The sequence below is a fragment of the Conger conger genome, chromosome 19 (assembly GCF_963514075.1).
Source record: "Conger conger chromosome 19, fConCon1.1, whole genome shotgun sequence".
Classification (NCBI taxonomy): domain Eukaryota; kingdom Metazoa; phylum Chordata; class Actinopteri; order Anguilliformes; family Congridae; genus Conger; species Conger conger.
The window spans coordinates 14535205-14545204 of NC_083778.1; the positions used below are offsets into that span (position 1 = coordinate 14535205).

The 10000-nt window shown below is 47.2% G+C and overlaps 1 protein-coding gene across 1 annotated transcript in view; it reads right to left on the minus strand.

The window, feature by feature from the left end:
- The window catches only part of LOC133118816 (forkhead box protein P2-like), a 100901-nt gene that overhangs the window by 36233 nt on the left and 54668 nt on the right, over positions 1-10000 (minus strand). Inside the window, exon 3 of the mRNA XM_061229074.1 lies at positions 9288-9374. The gene's annotated coding sequence lies outside the window, so the exon portion shown is untranslated. The remainder of the gene's footprint in view (positions 1-9287; positions 9375-10000) is intronic.

Consider the following 10000-nt stretch of genomic DNA (forward strand, 5'->3'; position numbering starts at 1 on the left):
CCCCACACCGCCCCCCAGCCCTCTGCCCCCCAGCCCTCTGCCCCCCCCACACCGCCCCCCCAGCCCTCTGCCCCCCACACCGCCCCCCCCACACCGCCCCCCAGCCCTCTGCCCCCCCACACCGCCCCCCAGCCCTCTGCCCCCCAGCCCTCTGCCCCCCCCACACCGCCCCCCAGCCCTCTGCCCCCCCACACCGCCCCCCCCCACACCGCCCCCCAGCCCTCTGCCCCCCCACACCGCCCCCCCCACACCGCCCCCCAGCCCTCTGCCCCCCCCACACCGCCCCCCCCACACCGCCCCCCAGCCCTCTGCCCCCCCACACCGCCCCCCCCACACCGCCCCCCAGCCCTCTGCCCCCCCCACACCGCCCCCCCCACACCGCCCCCTAGCCCTGCACCACCACCTTCAGCTGACACTGCTAATTCACCAACCAATTAACGCTGACTTTGGCACTGCCTTTACTGATAGGGACCCCTGCACTGTGAGACGGACCACCAACAGCCCCCTCTCCCCGCCCCCCACCTTCATCAGCCCAGGAGACCCTCAGGACCACAGCTACGGAGCAAAAATCTGTTTCCTCTCTCAAGTAGAAAATATATGTTTAAAGTTACTGTTTGCTGGGGGAAACGTTCTTACCAAATTGGCAAAACAAAACTCAAACAGGCTCAAACCGACTGACCTCATAGGCAATATAGCGGACTTATTTTGGCAAAAACAGAAATCATTTTTTCAGTCCAAATTCTAAGACTAAAGTACTTGAGACTTAGTGTACAGTTCTGGGGGTGCACACAGGTGTGTAAAGCAGGTCTGCGAAACACACAAATGCAGTTGCTCTCCAGTCACAATGAGAACGGGATCCCCGGACAGGCCTTCAATAATTCAGCGGGAAATCTAAGAGCACTAAAGCTGTGCCTGGAGAGTGTGGGGGGCATTAAGTATTCTTAAACATCTCCCACTTCTGCCTGGACCCCCGTGTTCAGTGAAAGCTTTCTCGTGTTTTGGGCATCGAGGGGAATGGGGAGGGGGGGGGGGGGGGGGGGGGTTTGAAGACACAGGACACGACAGACGAGTTACCGTCCGTCACTGATACGTTTCCCTGTTGCCGGGTAGGATCCGATCGATTCTCCAGCCAGAGCAATCAGACGATCGGATTGGGTGCTGATGGACAGGTGTCCCGCCTCCACGGCTTCTGCACATCTTTTGATGTGTGCCTGCAAACAAGAGGTCTTTGCCCCTAAATGCTTCATTCGCTTATATGAAGCTGTAGTTGTTGCCGTCTGTGATGAAATCCGCACTTGCATAGCAGTATACCGGCAACGCCATTCAAAATGCCATTCACAACTAAACCCCTTCAGCCCCGACAATTAACCTCTGTCTACACCAAGAACAATAACTATAACAATAACTACAAATAGCGGCACGGACGGTGCAGTGGGTAGCACTGCCGCCTCACAGCAAGGAGGTCCTGGGTTCGAATCCCCGTCGGCCGGGGCCTCTCTGTGTGGAGTTTGCATGTTCTCCCCGTGTTTGCGTGGGTTTCCTCCGGGTACTCCGGTTTCCTCCCACAGTCCAAAGACATGCAGGTTAGGCTGATTGGAGAGTCTAAATTGCCCGTAGGTATGAGTGTGTGAGTGAATGGTGTGTGTGCCCTGCGATGGACTGGCGACCTGTCCAGGGTGTATTCCTGCCTTTCGCCCAATGTATGCTGGGATAGGCTCCAGCCCCCCTGCGACCCTGATCAGGATAAGCGGGTTCAGATAATGGATGGATGGATGGATAACTACAAATAATGTTGTTTTACAAATCTAACTCAAGTGGTTGGCGCAGTACACACCCCGACCATAACGACAATCACAGTGAAGAATGATATCTGCGTGAAAGATAAAACACTGACAGCCATTCAACATCCATCCAAATTTACAGGGCGTCATGTTCAAAATGGTAGATGACGTAGCCAAGAGGTTCTTACAGAACGTTATCATTCATCAGTGTGGATGTTCAAGTCTTTATGGTTACAGTTATAGTTCCTGGTATTAATACAATGAAGAAATGCTCTTTGGGCTCTACTGTTCAAATTTATCGAGCTACGCAAGAAAATATTCTCCAAAGACTGTCAGGTTTTTCTTTTTTTTTCTTTTGAAACATAAACGAAATGTCACCTTGTGAAATGTTTGCATGTCCTACAATTATACGGTTTTAATATTAATCTTGAAGCCAGAGAAATACATATTCATGTGAAAATAAAAGACGAGACGTACTCATCGCTTTTCATTACCGGAACACAAACAGAGAGAGTGAGAAATGAAAAGTGCTTCTTAATTTCTGGGGGCAGGGAAATCGGCGTGAATCAAAGTCTCCCGAAAAGAAAAGCCGTGGCTTAAATGACCCACAATGCACCGTTTTCTTTGAGCGATAGCCTTCAGATGAATCATCCTTTTCTACTTCATGAAAAAGACGAGTTCCTTAAATTAAAAACATACAGCATCTAAGAGACAGAACCCAGGGTCTGGTTTAAGCTCACAATCCCAATGGCTTGAATAAATAACTCAGAATCTGCTCAAAGTTTTACACAAAACTTTTTTCTCAACAGTACCACAAAGACCTCACCTCTACACCAATTCTCCTCTGTCAGGTGACAAGGTTGAAGTGACCACAGGGTAACATGAAATTAAGGGTGATAATTACATGCATAGTTACTAGATTTTTTGGGGAATTACTTGACACAAAGAAGTGACCAGCAGCTGTCTCTAGACAGTGTGTCAAACCTGAATTTGGTTTTTAAATAATAAACATCCCATTATGTATTCTGCTTTTCCCAATCCCGTCTGTAATGAGAGGGGGCGGCTTTATTACGATACGATAATAAATATGTATGTCTAATCAGAACGCGTCGGCGTCAAGGACAAACTTTTTACTCATTCAAAACACAGATGAAATGTGGATATGAGATGCAAATTACAGGGGAAATTAAATCCATGTTATTTGTCTAGGTGAGGTGTCAACATGTAACCTAAACTGCAGGGAATGTAAGCACGCGCAACATTCACAATCACAAAGTTCACAATTCTCTCAGTAAAAGATTTGTTTAACCATATAAAAGTTCACGTAACAGTTTGGTGGAGTTGGCATGGACAATAATGACATCAGCACGGAAGTGATCGCACTCAAACAATCTTATGGATTTAGCTAATTTAGGAAATTTAACAAACTCTGGTCAAAACAATACTCAACTCCAGACAAAAAGACAAAACATTTATCATTGGGATAAAGTTTTCCCAGGAAGACTCCACCAAACTACACCCAACCCTGCTCAGCTTTAAATAGCAGGCAGGAGGAGGTCAAAGGGCAGTGTGGCTGAGGGGATGGAACTCTGGGAATTGTAGGCTCATAGCATATAAAAAAAAGACTGCTTTTAATATGTTTCTCCACTGCCTTGTCACACCTCAGACGTGATGGATCCATATTAAAACCGCCTCAGAAACCAGGAGCCATGGCCTACATGTTTACACAGTTACATTAAATCCCTGTTATTTCCTCCCAATGCAATGTGCTCCAAAGCCAGGGGAAATACAACAGTCTGTCGCCAGGACTGCTGTACAAATGTATTACATTTACATGACTGTGTGTGTTGTGTGTGTGAGTGCATGTGTCTGTTCATGTGTGTGTGTGAATGCATGTATGTGTGTGTATATGTACGTGTGTGTGTGTGTGTGCGCGCGTGTCTGGGCACACGTGGGCATGCCCATATGCGTGTTTGTTTATGAATGTATGCGTGTGTGTGTGTGTGTGTGTGTGTGTGTGTGTGTCTGTGTTTGTATATGCATGTATGTGTGTGTGTGTGTGTGTATGTGTGTTTGTGTGTCTGTGTCTGTGTTTGTATATGCATGTATGTGTGTGTGTGTGTCTGTGTCTGTGTTTGTATATGCATGTATGTGTGTGTGTGTGTGTGTGCATGCACGCGGTCCTGTTATACATTTTTCTGTTTACTGATGGGAAGCCAAGACAACAGAACACATCAACATTTTCATGGCACAGATTTGCGCGATGAAAACAAGGAGATGAAAACTGGAGGCCATGGCTGTTGTGAAACTAACAACCTCACAGGAAGCCTCAGTAAACACGGCATCCCACAACAAACAGCCCCACTAAGCAGCAGCTCTGGAGCAGGCCTTTATTCTGTACTGGTTCGACAGGGCAGATTATTTACAACATACCTGTCAAAGTGGGGACCAACACCAAAGCGGGGACCAACAGCAATACCCATTCTGACCAACGCATACGTCTCTTGGAACAGACACAGAAAATACACTTTGAATGTGCATTACCCTTCGACTCCCCCAACCCTTCCCAAAAAATAAACATTTTAAATAAAGGTATTCTTGGGAAATGGTATCATTGCTCACACACTGAAATGTAATGTGTTTTTCAGGGTGCCAATTATTCGCAGAATAGTTCACAGGTTTGATCTTAGGAGGCAGAATTACGTTATTATTACTTAAATTTAGATTGCTCGAGAAAGATTTGAGTAATCTTTACAGTATCTATAGTATCTACAGTGACCCTGTGCCCTCCTCTTGGTGTTGAAGACTTCATACAAAGCTAGTGCTCAAATGAACAAAGGGTGGGTGGGGGGGTCACTGTGGCTGAGTTCAAAACTGCAGTATGTAGTATATAGTATGCAGTTTTGAACTCAGCCACATGTACTGTACACTACATCCTGATTTTTGCATTTGTATTTAGCATGATTTGTATGCTAGTATGTGGCTTCGAAGACAGCCCATAAAATGGTGAGACAAGCACAAGTCTCTCACACTCCCACTCCCCAAGCAGCAGCTCTCTTTAGCTCTGTGTTTTATATGCCAGTGTGTAAACGTGTGAGATACAGGGCCGCGGTGCATCGGGGGAAATCCCTGTAAGCGAGGTGCGATGCTGGAAGATTTAGCGGGCGGAAATAGCGGCTTATTGACTGCCCCCCTGGGATCGGTGTGCAATAATAGACCTGTCACATTACGCGAATGCGGCAAAGAACAATTAGACGCCAGCGCGCCTCGCAATTTATGTACTGCGATCGGTATACAATTTCCTTTCCTCGTAACGGTGCGAAACGGCGGTGTCTAGTGGTGTCCAGAACGCTGAGATTTTAAATATGCTGGCGGATTATAATCTGTCATCAACACGCGTCAAATTTCAAAAAAGGTTAAAACAATCACATTAATTACAAACGGTGTTTATTTCAGACACAGGCTCTAAAATAAGAAAAGTAAACATATGCATGGGCACCCAGCGAGGATGGCCAGATCTCATTTACATTTACATTTTTGTCATTTGGCAGACGCTTTTAATCCAAAGCGATTTACAAGTGCATAGGTTCTACCATAAATCAAAGCATCCCATCCAGAACTAGCCAAATACACATGAAATGCTGTTCTAAACATAGTCGTCATCATAAGTGCAATTTTTTTTGGGGGGGTGGGGGGGTTAGACAAGGATAGGGATATCAGAAAGGAGGGGCAGGGGAAATCAGGAGGGAGGACTAAGGTAGAGTTTGAAAAGGTGGGTTTTGAGTCTGCGTCGAAATAGGGGGAGGGATTCTGCTCTTCTGACAGTGGTAGGCAAGTCATTCCACCACTGAGGAACCAGAACGGAAAACAGGCGTGAACGTGCAGCTCGACCGCCAGGCGCGTCATAACACGAGACGATTAAGATGGTTTTCTACATTGGCCACAGCTTGTTCAACGCTCGCATGACTGGCAGCCATAATCTCACCGACCGTTCTTCAGAAAACAATGTTCATCAACACTCTTTCAGGCAGAATAACATCACCCCGTCAACCTCCACCTCCTCCAGCCAAGCTAAGCAACTGAAGCCGTTTTTCAGGCGGAGATCGTTCTCCTTCAAATAAATTAACCGGTTCAAAGACACATAGCTTGTGGAAAGAGACTACAAACTTATTAACCAAACATTTTATCCAGGCCAGTTCATGATGAACTTACACACATTTCAAGAATTGAAATGTATGAACGGGAAGGTAAAATGGCCGAAACCGTGGTGTTGATGTACGGTGAACTGACTGGACACACTACATTACATTAATTATCCAGAGGGACGCACAACAAAATGCAAAGTGCATCCCCATAACCAGCGATAAGTGCGCTGAAAGACCCGAGAGTAGGGGTGTCCAATCTTATCCAGAAAGGGCCGGTGTGTGTGCAGGTTGTTGTTTTAGCACAGGACTAAGACAGCTGATTCTGCTCATCAAGGTCTTGATTAAAGACCACGATTAGTTCATTAGTATAATCAGGTGTGTTACTGCTGGGTTAAAACAAAAACCTGCACCCACGCCGTCCCTTTTAGGGTAAGACTGGACACCACTGCCCAAGAGGGAAGTACAATTTTAAGTACTAAGAGCACAACAAAGACAAGGACTTTAATCTGACAATGGATTATATCTGAAACACTTTTCAATAGAATGATTCACACACGGTGGAGTGGGCAGGCTTTGTATTGACCCATAACGGTAACCTGACGATGGGCTGGCCAATGCAGCAATGTAAATATTCTCAGCGAATGTAAATATTCAATATTGACCTCCGGTGCATGTAGCCTAGTCTGGGACGGGCTGTGGGCCTACGGCTCAACAGCTTCACACTGCACTGAGACACCTGTTCAAGAAAAGTTCATAGGAAATATGATTTGAAGTCGAAGCATGAGCCAAAAATATGTATTGAGATTGACTCCTTCTTTGGTTATTGCAGTGTAAAGACACTCACACAAACTATTTTATATGCCCGGTTGGGTTTCGCCGCACGGCACCGATACCCAGAAGAGGGGTCGGATTAAACACAACAGTCGCCTGTTAAAACGAATGAAATGGCAGCCATTGTGGCTCAAGCCTCCAACACTAACAGGCTGGAATGAACGCCAGCGCTATCAGAACTGCACTCTGCGGGGAGGAAGCGCCAGCTCGCTGGAACCGGGCCAGCCGAAGGGAAGGTCCGTTTCTTAAATGGTAAATGGTTGGCATTTATATAGCGCCTTTATCCAAAGTGCTGTACAATTGATGCTTCTCCATTCACCCATTCATACACACACTCACACACCGACGATGATTGGCTGCCATGCAGTTCGTCGGGAGCATTTGGGGGTTAGGTGTCTTGCTCAGGGACACTTCGACACAGCCCGGGCGGGGGATCGAACCGGCAACCCTCCAACTGCCAGACGACTGCTCTTACTGCCTGAGCCATGTCGCCCCCATAAAACTTAAACAAAACCGCGTTAGCCGATGATTAATGAGCGCAGAGCGGGGCTGTGAGGAGCGTTCGTCCGGGAAAAGCGTTCCTGTTTACTGGACAGAGTCCCACACGAGACAGGAGACAGATCCCTGTCGGAACAAGGCCGGGACCATTTAACACCACTCGTCCTTAAAGAGGCCTGGCGGTTCAGACGCAATTCTGCTCGATATTCGGTCAAGATTTGGGAAAATCATTCTGCTGATGAACTTAGTACCCAAAACCAAATCTTGACAACAGAGAGACACTCCTGAAGCAGTCTTCTGTTCCGGTGAGAGGATGTTCATCTCAGAATAATTGTTAAACAGGAGGTATCGCAGCTCAGCCCGGGTTTTAGACGCTATGAGCAACGCGTCGTCATTGACGTCCGTGAGCGATGTGGGCCCGATACTGCTGCTCTGTTCCTCAAAGCTTCGCAGAGCTCAAGCACATGCGCGGTTGAGCAAAATAATCACCCGACAGCTGTAAACACAGCAAGTAAGCACGTCGACTCCTCTTTGAAACACACAGTTTTTTGCGCATCAACTTCTATGACATTTGAGCTAAAAAAGGCTCTAGAGGAGAATTACTGTAACAATAACAGTAAGAGAATCAAACGCTCAATTGTACGTGGGGACTGATGATTGATCGTTTAACATCTTCTCTCCAGAAATATAAAACATTAACCGCGAGATTGGCTCCAGTTTACCGTTCGGTAATTAAATGCAGAGCACTAATGAGGTAACCAACTGTTCTCCGATCGCACTTATTAGCGGGGCGGGGAGCGCGTTGTCACACCGCGACTTACGCCTAAAAATAAAACATGAAAATATGTTAATTGCCGACATATTTTTAAAGCACCGCGCAACATCTCAACAAGGAGGAAGTTATTCAGAGAAGGAGGAGAGCAAAGAATCAGCTGTTTAATGGCTCATGAAAGTAATATGTTAAAGGCATTATGACTAAACCTTTATCCACAGCCACAACGACAACACAATAAGGACGTTATTGTGCGAAAGATCAATACGGTGAATTACATTTAATGAGATAAACTGACAGCCAGATAACACGAGTTCGGCAAATTCAATACCGCACTCTGCCATGGACATATGCCTCTAATAACTATTCTCTCGTACCTCAGTGAGGAAAAAAACGCAACAAAAGGACTCCACTAACAACTGGGTTTCGTCAATTATACTTATCCTGACAACAACCCCAGCCATTATTAAACCCTGCGAACACACAGACACACGCACGCAGGCATACACACACACACACAGCAGAGTGGTTCATGTGAACAGCTATCTCTTCAACAACACTCATGCTGTTGAACAGGTCTGAAACCTTTCAAAGCAACTCTGCCGATGCAAAGCCTCTCTTTCACGCATAATAACGTTATATAAACAAACTGCCATTGACAGCGGCTGAAAGAGAAACACAAAATGTCACGCGTCACGACTAACAGTCAACGACTGCTTGAGAAAAATAAAACAAAACAGATGTACAGACACAACATTCCATATGTAAGATGCCTTTGTATCTAAATCCAACAGACCCCAGAAAAGAGATTGGCTCTCTTGTATTGCATAACTGGGTCAGATACAGGCTGACCTGCCAGTATAAGAATCAACACTGACACCAGTAAGAAAGACTGGCTTCAAGATGGAGCATACCTGCTCCTGCCAGGTTGAGTACATCTCTCAGAGCTGGTCTGCTTGAAGACTGCAAACTCATTATTAATATAGCAATAACTATGTCATTATGATGCGTGGCTGTGACTATTGCTGACACAGACAGCATTTGTGAGCAACTGGGCACCAGAAACTAAGACTTAAGCCAAAAAAAGATTTTAAATCTTGCGGACCAGGTTAAGCCTTGGGGGACGACAGCGTAGAGACAGCGGTTGAACTGCAGTTGAGTGACAGGTTCAAAATGACGACGGAGATCCCAAACACCGGCGCAGAGAGGAGAGGGTCAGTGCAGCGTGCGGGCCGTGGAGACGGGCGGCGCGGGGCTCACCTGCAGCGGACGCTGTTTGTTGGGCTTCAGGGACGTCACGCCGCGGCCGGGCGGCGGGAGCAGGAGCTGTCGGGCTGCTGGTAGGGCCTGGGAGACGGGAGGAGGCGGGAGGAGACGGGAGGAGGCGGGAGGAGACGGGAGGAGACGGGAGGACACGGGAGGAGACAGAGACCATGTTAGCGTAGCTGCTGGAGCACCTCTGTGTCCTTCAACACCTGCCAAACCACACACACACTCACACACACACACACACACACACACACACTCACACACACACACCATACACACACACACACACACACACACCAAACCACACACACACTCACCAAAACACACACACACTCACCAAACCACACACACACTCACCAAAACACACACACACTCACCAAAACACACACACACACACACACACACACACACACCAAAACCACACACACACACGCACACACACCAAAACCACACACACACACACACACACACACACACACACCAAAACCACACACACACACACACACACACACACCAAAACCACACACACACACACACACACACACACACACATCAAAACCACACACACACACACACACACACACACACACACACACCAAAACCACACACACACACACACACACACCAAAACCACACACACACACACACACACTCACACTCAGACTCACCAAAACACACACACACACACCAAAACCACACACACA